Here is a 14560-nt window from a genome sequence, read left to right as displayed (position 1 = left end):
AGACTGTCTATTGAAATGTTGGCATTTGACATGCCAAATACCTACAAGCCGAAAAGAAGGATTAAAAATGCTTAAGAGTGAACCAGGATCATTGCTCCTCTCCTTTAAATGTCCTTTTTGCTGAGGGTTAAACCCCCTGCAGCCCTTGATGTGTGTGTGTGGGGGGGGGGGGGGCAAGCCTCTCTGACTCTATAAATACCATCTCCAAAATCAGCATGACATGGAGAAAAGGGAATATTCGGAGAAGTGGCCATCTTGGACTTAGTATTAAATAATTCTGTTTTTGGCCATTCAGTCTCCATGTTTTGGGAATTGTTCTAGCAGGTCCTGACATTTCAAATGGTTATCAGCTGAAAATAAAAATTTAGTGAATGTCAAGGAACAGAGTTTTAATATACAGGTTAAGTATCATTTCTAAATTGTATTTTACATTGCATTAACATAGATTAGGTTTACACAGACGTTTGCTATGCACTTCTAAATATACTACTACTTTGGTATGAAAAATATGTTTTTTCTTGTTGCACCTGGGTGTTGCATTTGTTCTGCAGAAACACAGCACCCTGTTAACCTCTCCCCTCTTCCTCTCATTTGCCTTGTAGGAGTGTTAATTGTATGACAAGTGACCAAATGTGTGCATTCTGTGATGGACTGGCACATCATCCAGGATTAGTTCTTCTATCTTGTACTCAGTGAGTGCCAGAAAAGATGCCTGGAAATCCGATGACTGGATTAATCAGGTAATAAGAGAATAACTAAAGGGATGTTCTTTTATGTGATATTCCCTTTACCATAACTAGCACACCACATCATCTGCTAAAGGATGTAGTCTACGGAAAGCACTTTACATTTCAGAAGATAATTAAAATGAATGCATTTACTTCTAAGGAACACAGTGTCACCCTCCTTCCCTGAATGTCTGATCTGGTTAATTTAGGTATTTGTTAACTGAGTAAGTTAGTGAACCTTAGAAACCCCTTTATAACTATTATCTGAAACACAAGGGCAATGGTAGATATAAACATAAATGAACAGTTTAGCTTAGACAGGCAACTAACATGCTTTTGCAAGGTACAAGGAAACTTGGAGGGTGAAAGCACAGGCAAGATGCTTGACTAAACTGGTGATACTTAAGACTTGTTTTGAAGGAGGATAATATGGGCTTCTTAGAGTTTTAGACCTGCAAGAGAGAAAACTCTGGAAGTGAAAACTATGCGGTGGATGTGGTTGGCAGAGAAGAGTGATTGAATGTGGAGATGCGAAGGTGCCTGGGATGAGGTCTAATTTTAAGTTTATTCAGAAGTAAGAGGACAATAACCAAGACATAAAAGTTTGCATAAAATATGCTAATGAATACTGGGCTTGAAGGCTAACAGACAGCATGTTATTAGGCTAGGAGGACAAAGAACAGTGGTATAATTTAGCAAATACATTATACTGCCAAAAATGCATTAAAGGTGCCTTGATATAACTGATTTTAGGACTCACAAGCATAAAATTACATTATAAATGGGAAGTTTATGCTGCAACTATCGTAATTTCAGGTCATCAAGACCATCAGTCAACAAATCACTTACTCTTTAGTAAAACTATACCACATGGCATGGCACCAATTTTAGAAGAATTATAATTCGATCCCTTTAGTAGTTCTGCCCAGCTGATTCTGGCCATCTGTCATCAAGAAAAGAATGCTTATAAGGGGTTGGGTATGCCCTTACTGCCTTGATTTCTTTTTGCCAGGGGCAACTCTGGAAAGGAAGATTTGAAGAAAAAGACAAAGCAACCAGCGTAAACTCATTTCACTTGTGCATCTATGGATGACATTAGATCTGCCCAATGAAAATCTAAAAAAAATCAATCAAGAGTTACAGTAAATGCAACACAAAGTCTCCAGCTTCCCTCTGATATTCTTGTTCAATAGGTCTACATTAACATGCCCCAACCAATAACTGTACTGGGTTGAAGAGTAGGGTAGGGAATAGAAACGGTATGTTGTTGTTTGACTTTTCGGCTTTTCCCGGTTAGAGGTTGCCACAGCAGAACTCCGGTCCGCTAATGACTGGCAGTAGATTTTTATGGTGCCGAGTTGTCAGCTCGATGCCCAACCTTCAGCGAAGGCACGCCCATTCACGCATGTCTTTCGGAGGCCACTCGACCGCAGGGAGGACATGCAGACTCCACACAGAAGACACTCCAGCCGAGAATCGAACAGGAGAACCTCTTGCTGTGAGGTAACAATGCTGCCACTGTACCACCATGGCTTGGAATAAAGGCTTTGTCAAATCCTGCCAAGGACTTGGATTAAATACCAAGGTTTTGATATTTGGCATAAACCCTAGACCTTGTACCACACTGCAGTTTTGGTGCAGCCCTTGGTACAAGCTGTGTTGTTATAAGGTAGTGCATCTGTGCCAGGGAGAGTAGGACAGTGCATGTGCAACAAATGCCAGCACAGCTAGCTGGAGGTTTATAAAGAATTTTATGTTATTTTACTATCACACTGATTTGTACAGATGTTTGTGTTAAAATATATTTGTAAAGTTACTTGTGTTAAAATGCATCAACAGTAGGTCCTGCTGGACAGAAAGAATGTATGCATGTATATCAGGTTGTATTGTTGTAACTGATCAAATGTGTATGTTTATAAGAGAACCCTAGAAGGGTGGAAAGTTTGAAATTGTGTTACAGCTTTTCAGGCAAAACAATAAAGCCCTGAGCAGGGCAAGCTTAGAAAATTGTGAAAAAAAACCACGGACGGCTCAGCACACTTCAATTCACTTTATTCCACAGAAACAGCACATTAATGCTCCACCATACATTTTCATTTTAAAAATCGCTTCCTCAGATGTGGGCTGTTCAAACTACTAGTGCTTTTATACCATTCACTTAATTACATTGATTAGATTAATGAATTAATTGAAAGGTTAATTTAGTTTAAAACCAAAAACTTTTCTTGTTGTATCTCTCTGTGTTGCCACGGGTCTATATCACGAAATTGAACTTCCAAAATGTCGAACACCATAAGTTTGAACTTGGAAGATCGAATTCGGAGAACATCCACACTTCAAAATAGTGAATTTTTTTCCCAGGGAAAAAATTCACTATTCTGAAAAACACACACAAAACAATCACACCAAAGAACTTCAAAACCTACAGTAAACCTAACATACACCACTATCTATGCACTATCCTTAACCCAGCCCTAACCCTAAAGTCCGTCACTACCGCACACCTACCTGACCCGCACCCTAACCCTAAAGTCAGTCACTACCCGTTCGTACACTTACTTTGACCCGGTCTGAAAATGCCGAAGCCGCAGAAATGGCCAACCGAATTCCTTCCCTGGGAAAGATTTCGGGTTTCCGGGTCTTCGACATTCTCAACTTTCGAACTACCAAGTTCGGCCTTCCTGTATTCGGCATTCTCAGTGTTCGATTTCGTGATAGGAACTGTGTTGCCACAATTAAAACACATTTAATATTACAATGCTTGATGGATGAATAAATATGTATGAATAAAAATGTGTTTTAAATAAAAATCCTTAAAACACTTGACTACAAAAATTCGTGGATGTTAAGCTTAAGAAACTGTGGCTTAAGAGAACCAATATTTTGAGAGATTCTTGGGATCTTCTACGGATACTGAATCATGATTTATACAACGAGAATTTATGTTTCCTAACAATTGACGTTGTAGATTAGTTCTCAAGCATTCCCGACTGTGATGGATTAAGATACCTGGAAGAACTCATTTTTGAGGATGAGACTTTAACCTATGACAAGTGTACTGTGATGATGGAGCTTATAGATTTGGTTCTAAAGTTCAACTTCATTTACTTCAAAGGTGAATTTTTTCACCAGAAGAAAGGAGTAGCGATGGGTGCCGCTTGTGAACCCACCTATGCCAATTTGGTTTTAACCAAATGGGAAGAGAAGATGGTAACCTAATCAATATACAGTAACAACTGGTCACTTTATAGAAGATTCCTGGACGACATATGTATCCTATGGGAAGGGCCAAAAGAAGAGAGAGAAAAATTTATTGAATATATTAATAACAGTATCGATTTTCTTGAATTTACCTACAGAATAAATTATGAGAAGTTGGAGTACTTGGATATAGAAATATACAAGGAAAACTCACGTTTTAATTCCAGGGTGTATAGAAAAAGTACCTATTCTAACTCTTATTTGCACTTTGAAAGTGCTCACCCTTAGTATTCCAAGAAAAATATAGTTAAAGGACAATATATTAGGGCTTGCAGAATGACGTCCGGTGTCGAAGACTTTGAAATGGAAAAAAGATTACTAAGGAAAATGTTTAGGACGAGGAAATACCCAGATGATATGATAGACAAAATTGAGACAGAAGTGACAGACAGGAGACCAAATGACTTTAAGCCAATACTAGGATTACCAGTATTTGATATGATAGGTCCAGTAAAAAAGGCAAATGACAATTTTGGCAGTGCACTCATCTTGGAGTATAATGCTTGTGCAAAAATGGTAAGACAAACTATAGATAAGGAACGGAATAAATTTTTAGCATTTACTGACTTAGAGAAACTAAAGAATGAAAAGTTAAGAGTAGTTTATAAGAATTCAAGTAATTTAAAACTTTTATTGGAAAATGGTACAAACCAAGAAGTTCAGAGACGGAGAAAAAGGAAGGGAACGTTTAAATGTGGACATTGTCAACAGTGTGCATACATTAGCAATGTAGAAAGTGTGTATTTGAAAAGCAGGGGAATTACCCTGGAAGGCAAGGATTTTAATAATTGTGACTCCTTTGGCCTTGTATAATTAGCGAAATGTCAAACCTGTGAAACATTCTATATAGGGAAGACAGAACGCAAGCTAAGGAGAAGGGTATACTAACATATGTATGACCTAGAAACAATTTGCCTTTGGCTTACAATGCAGTTTTTATAATACCTGTAATTTCACGATGTATCCACTAGATGGAGTATCAAGTTCATTTAAAGCAAATATTCAAGTTGGTGATTTTAACCATTGAAGCCCATTAAATGTGTTTCTAATAGTATTTTAACTTTATAATTTATTCGTTGTAGTAGTGTTTTAAGGATTTTTATTTAAAACATATTTTATTCATACATATTTATTCATCCATCAAACATTGTAATATTAAATGTGTTTTAATTGTGGCCATACAGAGAGATACAACAAGAAAACCTTTTGATTTTAAACTAAATTAACCTTTCAATTAATTCATTAACCTAATCAATGTAATTAAGTGAATGGTATAAAAGCACTAGTAGTTTGAACAGCCCACATCTGAGGAAGTGATTTTTAAAACAAAAATGTATGGTGGAGCGTTAATGTGCTGTGTTTCTGTGGAATACAGTGAACTGAAGTGTGCTGAGCTGTCCGTGGGTTTTTCCACAATTTTCTAAGCTTGACCTGCTCAGGGCTTTATTGTTTTACCTGAAAAGCTGCTTCATTTTGTGGATTACAGGTTTTATTTGGAAACTGCTGTGAATTTAGTTTTTTCTGTCTTACAGCTTTCTGATGCTGCCACAGATCTTAGCAAAGCTCAGTGTACTAGAGTTAGGTGATCAGAGGTGATATCCTCTGACCAGCATCTGGTTTCTTTGGAACCCTCGCAGCAGCACTTTAAAATCTGACAGGAAAGATTTCTGAGAGGATATATACCTCACACATCCACACAGACACAAAGCGACATATTCTGGCTTTTGCTGTGGTAAAACACTCAGCACAGTAAGCTTGCCTTTCTCTAGTAAGTAGTCAGGGGAACAATAATTATTTGGTTAATCTAGTGAGAATAGTTTAGTATTGTTTTCTGGATCTGTAAGAAACTATCCAACTGTACTATTTTTTATATCTCTGTGGTTGAAACTGTTGTTTATTGTATTCAGTATTCTCTTGTTCTCAGTTTTATTATTTATCATTACATATTTTAATTGTGGCTGGTCATTTAGAGAATACGTTTAACATCTTGAGAGTACTTGTGCTTGTTTTAATGAGCCTGTGGCCACTCCTGAAAGTCTTGCTGCTTTGGTCATACCCTACCATTTGTATTAGTATTAATTTTACACAGTACAATTGGGTACCCTTTGTAAGAGCCTTAGGGCAGCCAACTGGAGGTAACTGGATTACCTCAGAGTCTGGGCAGAAAGGCACAGCTAGTAAATCTGTTCCAGCTTTTCCCAGGTGTGTGTGTGTGTGTGTGAGAAACTAACATCCAGGCGCGTGTGTGTGTGTGTATATGTGTGTGTGTGTGTCAGCTACAGAGAACAGGGACACAGAGCTCCCAAGTGGTCAGTGTGGAGTTTTGTATAGGTCTGGAGAGACAGAGTCCAGCCCCAGGTCTGGAGCATGCTCCCTGTGTGCTCTTAAGGGAAATTGTGCTTGGTGCAGAGAGCTGGATCTGAAAATACTGTGCGACTGCATCTTTGCTCTTAGTGACTGTCCCTCACTGGAGTCAGTGTTGACAATCGAGTCTCCTTGATTGCTATACCAATGCAAAGACATGTCACACACTGGAGGCAGCTTGGTGGGATATTAACTGAACTTCAGTAGCCGGTGGGCAGTTGTCACTGAAGGTGTGTGTACTCCCAGCAGCCATAGGGTAAACATACAGAATTTCATTTTCACATTTCTATTTCTGTTAGTTTACTTTAGTCAGGGAAAGCAGGCAAGGATGTCAGCAGAGGATTATAGCAAGCTGACAAAGAACCAGTTGGCCAAAGTGTTGGAAGCCAAAGGACTGATGCATGCCAACCAAACTAAAGAGGATATGATTTCAGCCTTAGTCACTGCTGCAACACAGACCAGCAACCCTGAAGACAGTCTGGTGATGGGGATGTGCAGTCTTCAGAAACTTTGATAGTTTACCTCTTCCTCAGAGGACATACAAATCCATTTGTAGTTAGAAAGACATGAACTGAAAGCCAAACATTTGGAAGTAGAATCTGCAGAGAGACTGCAGCATTTGGAGGCTGAAGAAAAGGCAAAACAGAGGGAGTTAAAATCAGCAGAGATAGACTGTGGCGTTTGGAGGTCATAGAGAGACTGTGGCATTCAGAATCCAAAATAAAAGGGAAAGCAGATGTAGGTCGAAGAGAGACTAGAGTGCTTGGAGGCCGAAGAAAATGAGAAACAGCACCAACATGACAGGGTGATGCTGATTCCTCGGCAGGGTCATGAAGGTAATGGGAAAGGCAATAACAGAACCCCAGAAACCATAAAGGTCAGTACATTTCTTCCACAGATTACACAGTGTGATCATTTGGATAGCTTTATTCATGTATTTTAAAGGGTATGTAAACAGTATAATACTGATCAAGGGCTCTGGGTACAGTTCTTGTCCCCGTAACTCTATGGTAAAGCTGTAACTGCTGTTCCTAAATTGTCTGATGCTGATTGTTTAAACTATGATAAAGTAAAATGATGCTTACTAGAATGTTTTAAGTTACAAACTGAAGCTTACAGGAAAAAGTTTTGTGAGCAAAGATGCAAAGCAGATGAAAGTGTGTGTGATTATATTTCTGAGTTAAGCACTTATTTTTATAGGTGAATGAGTGGGTGTCAGGTCACCACTTCTGAAAGGCTGGAGAACGTTTGGTGAGGAAACAAGCCCTTAGCACTTTGCCTGAGGACATGAGAATCTGGTTGGCAGACCGGTAGTATAACTCTGCAGATGAGCTGGGGAGAGAAGGGGATCTCTACTTAGCAAGCAGGGCATCACTGCACAAGAAAGGGATACCCAGCACTGCACATGGTTATACAGGAAACCATGGTGGGCAGCCTAAACCACCCCAACACAGTACACCTGTAACAGGGGAAGCCATTACTTCAGGTACACAGCCAGGACCATGGGTTAAATGTTTTAACTGTAAGCAGAAGTTCCATGTAGCATACAAATGTTCACTGAGGCAAGGTGGGGAATAAAAGGAGAAGGAGCCAGCAAGTGGGAATAACAGTATACCAGTGGTAAGTTGCCTGGAGACAATGGGGTACCAACTTATCACCAAAGTTTGTATCCTATCTTAGTGGATGGAAAACAGGCCACTGTTAAGAGCGATACAGACTCTGACATAACCACTGTTAAGCCTGCAGTGGTTAAAGAGGATCAGTACTTGCTTGGGCATTCCACCCAGGTCAGAGCATTAGGATGGACCTTTGGCCAGGGTTCACATTGACTGGGAGGGTGGGAAAGGAAGCAAGCAGGTAGGTGTGTTTGAGGATATCCCTGCAGATGTCTTAATAGAGAATGATTTTGATAAGGCAATACCTTGTGTACATGCAGTCAGGCTTGGAGGCAGGCATGTGGGTCAGGTAGCCTTGGAGAGACCCAAATAGACACCACACCTGAAGCTGGGGCTGGTAAGGTGACTATTTCAGGGACGCAGCTACCCTGCAGCAGTGAGCCTGAAAAGTGAGCCACAGCTGCTGGTAGGTACTGATGTTCCCGTGGGCAGGGGAGACTGCAAGGACAGGGGTGAGTGGTAGCACCCATGCTCTCAGATGAGACCAGGCTTTCAGTAGAAAGGGAGCAAGGAAAGGTCACAAAGGTAAAATTGAGACAGGCTCAGCTTTCAGACCTTACATTACAAGGCTTGAGGGAGGTAGCTAAGAAGGCACCTGATTCTCAAGGAAAAGGGGAGACTGCATACCAGAAAGTACAGCTGTGTACACTTACCATAAATGTAGATGTTCGAGTGGATTCACTGTTGCAGTCATCACACCTGGGTTATCCTGCAAGGGGTAGCCCTCAGTCGGCCTGAATATCAGAGGCTTAGTATTTCTGCGTCGGTTACTGTCGCTCCAGGATTGATGTCAGGTAGTCAGTGGTATAAAAACAGGCTGAGGAAACGGGTAGAGGCAGTCAGAAAGAGTTTGTGCTGGCTAGTATGTCCTGTAGGACTGCGATTGCAAAGTCTGCCCTGGGTTTGGAAAAGATAGGCAGGTGGTAATGCTTGCTGAAGGTATGAACAGAACTCCATGTTGCAGCCTCCAGGATGCCCCTAGTAGGGACCCCTCCGAGAAAAGCTGCAGAGGTGGAAGTTGCCCTAGTGGAATGTGTTCTGACCCCCTGTGGGGGTGGTTTCCCGTGGTGTTTTAACAGAAATGGATACAGTGTGCTATCCATTTGGAAATGGTTTGTTCTGATATGGCCTTGCCTCTGCCCCTGCTGCAAAGCTGACTAGTAACGGGTCAGATTTCCTAAAGGGCTTAGTCCTATCCAGGTAGAATCTGAGCCGTTTGTGCACATCTAAAGAGTGCAGGATCCTTTCCCCCCTTATTTTGGAATTAGCAGAATGCAGGAGATCATGAACCCTAGAGCTTGCAGGATTTTCCTTAAGGATAACTGGGTTCTGGTGGCCAGTTGAGAGAAGTAGCCTGTCAGATAGGCTTGTTTTTCTGGAGTAAGGAATGCCATCTGGGATGCTGTGTCCAGGCTTGCTCCCAGGAATACAATTTTCTGACTGGAGACTAGTTTGGATTTCTTTTTGTTTACAGTGTATCCCAGTGAGGTCAGTAGGTCTTTTACAAATGTCAGGTGCTGTAACAACTTTTCCTGTCTGCCTGAATCAGGCAGTCGTCCAAGTAGGGGTAGATTTGAATATTTCTTTGCCTGAAAAAGCAATGGCTGGAGCCAGGCATTTTGTGAAAACTCTGGGAGTAGTGGATAAGTGAAAGGGAAGTGCAGAGAACTGATAATGCATAGATCCTTCCCTAAAACGAAGATATTTCCTGCAAGAGTCTCTGATTGGGATGTGCAGATAGGCCTCTTTTAGGCCTAGAGTGGCTAACCAGGCATCTTTGGATAGCAAAGGAAGAAGCTGCTGGAGGGTGAGCATTTTGAATTTTGGTACCACCAAGAAGGTGTTTAGAATGGATAGATCTAGGATTGGGCTGCCAGGTGCTCTCTTTTCTGGGTACCAGGAAAGGTCTGGAATAGAACTCTTGGCCTATCTGGTCTGCAGGAACAGGTTGAATTGCCCTTGTGGAGAGCAGGGAACGAACTTGGTTTTGTGCCTCTGCCCACTGGTTTGGAGGAAGATCTGGGAACCCTTTTGGGGTTGGCAGTGTGTGGAAATAAAATTTGTACCCCTGGGACACTATGTTGAGGACCCAGTGATCGTTGGTGATGGAGGCCCAGTTTTTTGCATGGGAACCAGGTTTTCCTCCTAGGGGCACAAGCAGGTGGGTAGAGGTAAGAGGTGGATTTGAAATGTCATTGTGAATTCTTTCCATAAGGGGGTGGCTTAGCACTCCCTGTTTTAGAAGTGCAGGTAGTCCATTGCTTAGATCTCTGCATTCCCTGGGCCTGCTGTCTGGGGGATCTGCTTCCCCTAGGTCTAGTCTGAGGCAGCCTAGAAAGAGCTGGAAAGGATCAGTGTTTTGAGGGGCAATGCCTACTGTATCTCGGAGGCTGGAATTGCAAAAAGTCTAACTGTCTGCATAGATTTAATTTTTTCTTCCATGTTTTTTAAAAACCTTTTCTGCCTTGGTGCCAAACAGATTGTCTTTGTTCAGTGGTGTCTCCAATAATTTTTGATTTGTCATGGTCTGGCAAGGTCTGTTCCTTAAGCCAAGCATACCTTCTAAGTACAGAACCTGCAACTGCTGCCCTGCAGGATGCTTCTAGGGCATCAAACCTACATTGCAGGGTATGCTTAGTAACTTGACTTGCAGAATGCATAAGCTCCTATAATTCTTTACTTTATGCATATTTTGGAAAGGTAGATAATTTTTGTTTAATAAGTTCCATGGTATGTTGCTGGTATTTCAGCATGTGGAACTGACAATTTAATGCTCTAATGGCAAGAGTTGCAAAGATGTATACTTTTTTACCCCATCTGTCTAAAGCTCAGGAATCCCTGTCCGAAGGGGAGGAATTCTTAGCTGTGCTTGCTTTTTATTCCTTTAGGTCCTTGGGAGATGACCTCTGGGTCAGCAGTAGGATTTTTGAAAATAAATTTGTCTGAGTCAGGGACTCTGTAATACCTGTCAGGTTTTCTGGGAGCAGGAGGTAGAGTATCAGGAGTTAAACTGGATTCCATGAAAACAACATCCAGAACAGGAGGAATAGCTAAGGGTCTGTGCTGTGGTAAATCTAAAACTTCTGAGTCGCTTTTTGGACCGAGGATAATCCTGGCATTCCCAACGGAAATGCTATCTCAAGGTATGTAGAGTTTCACCAAAAGAAAAATCCTCTGGAGCAGAGGAAGAAGGAATGGATTACTCTGCATCTGAATCCTCAATAAGCAGATAAGGGCAAGTCTTCATAATCAGAAACCTCAGAGTCATCGGACTCTTGGTCAGATAAAGCTGCTGGGGACAAGTCTCTTTCTTTTAGAAGGGGTAGGCTGGCTTCTCCTAATCAGCATGATAAGGTCTTTCCCTATTTTAAGCATTTAAGATTGAGGCATGGAAGCAGGTGCTTGAGCTGGGGTCGTCGTTTTTTTAGGCGTAGTTTGTACCTTGGGCCTTAGAAACTTGGTAATTTTAGAAAGAACTGAAGACGCAAAAGAAGTCATCGGTTTGTTTCGAATATCGGTAGTGTAAAGAACTTCCTCAGAAGCCAGTGCCTGTACAGTGGCTCCGGACCCATCCAAGGTAGAGACATCCACAGGTTCCATAGTCAAAGAAGAGTCTTGCGGCATACCAGACTCCAAACGGGTCTCAGTAGCAGCCTGCGAATCCACAGAAGCGGGTAAGCAGGGGTTGTGAAAGCTCCTCACTGAGTACAGGTGAACTGGCGACTAGATTAACGGAAGTGTCATCAGCAGTTTTGGACCTGTGCGGTCTGTCTCTGTCTTTATCCTTATGTTTTTTTCGGAAGATCAGTAGTTGGATGGCTTACCGAAGACATTTCAGAATACGAGCTTGAGAGCAAAAGTATTTAGCTACAGTAAGGGCCCAACGACATATAGTTCTGGCGTTGAACAAAGCACAAAACCGACAGCGAGGAACGTCGTGGTCTGGGCCTAAGCAGGTGATGCAGTAAGAATGGAAATCTCGGTGTGGTATTTGCTTTCCACAGACTAGACAATTGTTAACTTTTTCTGACATCGGTAGAGCAAGAAAAAAGGATCCCCAATGGGGTACTTAGCTTTAGAAGACTTCAACTTCAATTTCAGAAATGAAAATTAAGGTAGCGGCCAACCGGCACTCGTGCGAACTGCTTCTGCTTCGGGATCCTCAGCAAGAAAGACTGATGTAATGGCATCGGCTGCCTGTTTTTATACCACTGACTACCTGACGTCAGTCCTGGCATGACAGCAACCGACATAGAAATACTAAGCCTCTGGTATTCAGGCCGACTGAGGGCTACCCCTGGCAGGATAACCCAAGTGTGTTGACTGCAACAGAGAAACACAAAGAACGTCAAAGGATTACTATATATAGAGTGGACCCCTGATGGGAAGGCTACAGGGTGATGTAGTACAGCAGTTGGCAGTGCCCAGAGACTACAGTCTGGCACTTCTAGACATAGCCTGTGCCATTCCTTTTGCAGATCATACTGGCATGAAGCATACCAAGAGATGTACTATGCAGAACTTTTATTGACCTAGGATTGCAAGGGATACAACAGGGTACTGCAGGACCTGTGAGCAGTGCCAAAAGTTAGGCAAAGCTGGAGAGAAGGTCAGGGCTCCTTTGATGTCTTTTCCTGTGATTGAGGAGCCATTTCAGAGGGTAGCTATGGATAGTATGGGGCCTCTGAGTACCCCAAGTTCCACAGGAAAGAGGTATATCCTGGTGATAGTAGATTATGCTACTAGATACCCTGAGGTGGTAGCTCTTTCCTCTACTGAGGTAGAGAAGGTGGCAAATGCTTTGATTTTCAGCAGGATATGTTTCCCATAGAAATACTGACTGACGGAGGTGCCAATTTCATCTTAGACCTGCTGGCTTGTCTTTGGAAGCTCTGTGGGGTGAGGCACCTGAAGACCTCCCCTACCACCTCCAGACTAAAGGTATTCTGGAGAGGTTAAACTCTACACTAAAGACTATGCTGTGGGCATTTGCAGACCATTTTAAGAGAGAATGGGACAAACATTTGCCCCATCTGCTGCTTCCATACAGAGAGGTACCCTAGGAATCCATAGTTTTTTTTTGAGTTGTTGTGTGGGCATAGGGTGAGGGGGCCTTTAGATTTGATTTGTGATGAGTGGGAGAGTGACTGTGAATCCCACAAGGAGCCTGTTGTAGCATATGTCCTAAACCTTAGAACATTGCTTAAGGAGCTCACAGGCTTGGCTCAGGAGATCCTGTCAAGAGCTCAGCAGCAGAAAAAGGTCTGGTATGAGCCCAAGAGTATGCTGTGGGACAGCAGGTTATGGTGCTCACTCCTGTCAGACACAATAAGCTGCAGGAAAGCTTGGGAGGGACCCTTCAAAGTGGTAAGGAAGGTCAGTGATGTTAACTACATGGTAAGCCTGCTAGGCAGGGGCACAAACCTGTACCATGTTAACATGATGCAGCCTTACCATGATAGGGAGACACTGGTACTGAGTACTTGCAGTGGATGGCAGAAGGAGTTTGATGTGGATCTGCTGATAACAGACATGACTAGAAAAAACAGGCCAAATAAGGTAGTGTAGACCCCAGCCTGTGAGCAGGCATTCCAAAAGTTTAAAGGGGCTTTGGGAGGACCCCCTGTATTAGCCAGCCCAGATTACAGCAAACAATTTGTTGTGCAGGTGGATGCTTTGAACCATGCGTGGGGGTTGTACTCAGCCAGGTTTTCTCAGAAGGAGAAGAGCACCTAGCTGTATAGCTTCAGTTGTGGACTCCAACCCAAGGAGGAATGTTATGCAACTGTAGAAAAAGAATGTCTAGCCATAGTATGGGCACTGCAAAAACTTCAGCCCTGTCTGTATGCAGGGAAATTCACTGTGGTTACAGACCATAATCCCTTAAAATGGCTACATTGTGCCAGCCAGCAAAATGCCAAACTATTAAGGTGGAGCCTAGGGTTGCATGCATATGACATGACAGTGCAGCACCATAGTGGGGTCAGCAATGCCAATGCAGATAGGCTCTCAAGACAGGGTATAGGTTAATGTGTTCCCAGACATGGCCATTTCTCTCAGGCAATGTTTTCCAGAGTCACTTGAAAAATTAGCTTGAGTTTTTTTTTTTTTTGGGGGGGGGGGGGGTTGATGTTACAAGGTAGTGCCATCTGTGCCACAGAGAGAGGGAGTAGGGCAGTGCATGTGCAATATATGCCAGTATAGCTAACTGATGTTTTGTAAAGAATTTTATGTTATTTGACTACCACACTGATTTGTACAGATGCCCAAGTTAAAAATGTATTTGTAAAGTTACTTGTGTTAAAAATGCATCAACTGTAGGTCCTGCTGGACAGAAATAATGTATTCTTGTATATCAGGTTGGATTGTTGTCACTGATCAAATGTGTATGTTTATCAGAGAACGCTGGAAGGGCGGAAAGTTTGAAATTGTGTTATAGCTTTCAGATGCTGCCACAGATCATAGCAAAACTCTGTGTGTGTGCTGTACCAGAGTCAGGTAACCAGACGTGATGTTATCCTCTAACCAGCA

At 42.3% G+C, this 14560-nt stretch overlaps 1 protein-coding gene across 10 annotated transcripts in view; it reads right to left on the bottom strand.

The window, feature by feature from the left end:
• Positions 1-14560, bottom strand: part of DIP2C (disco interacting protein 2 homolog C) — a 2757794-nt gene that overhangs the window by 692154 nt on the left and 2051080 nt on the right. The window lies entirely within an intron of this gene.

This window comes from Protopterus annectens, chromosome 3.part0, assembly GCF_019279795.1.
Source record: "Protopterus annectens isolate FY-2018-M chromosome 3.part0, PAN1.0, whole genome shotgun sequence".
Lineage (NCBI taxonomy): Eukaryota > Metazoa > Chordata > Ceratodontiformes > Protopteridae > Protopterus > Protopterus annectens.
Note: the sequence above shows the minus strand (reverse complement) of the source record. Positions and strands in the feature narration are given on the sequence as shown.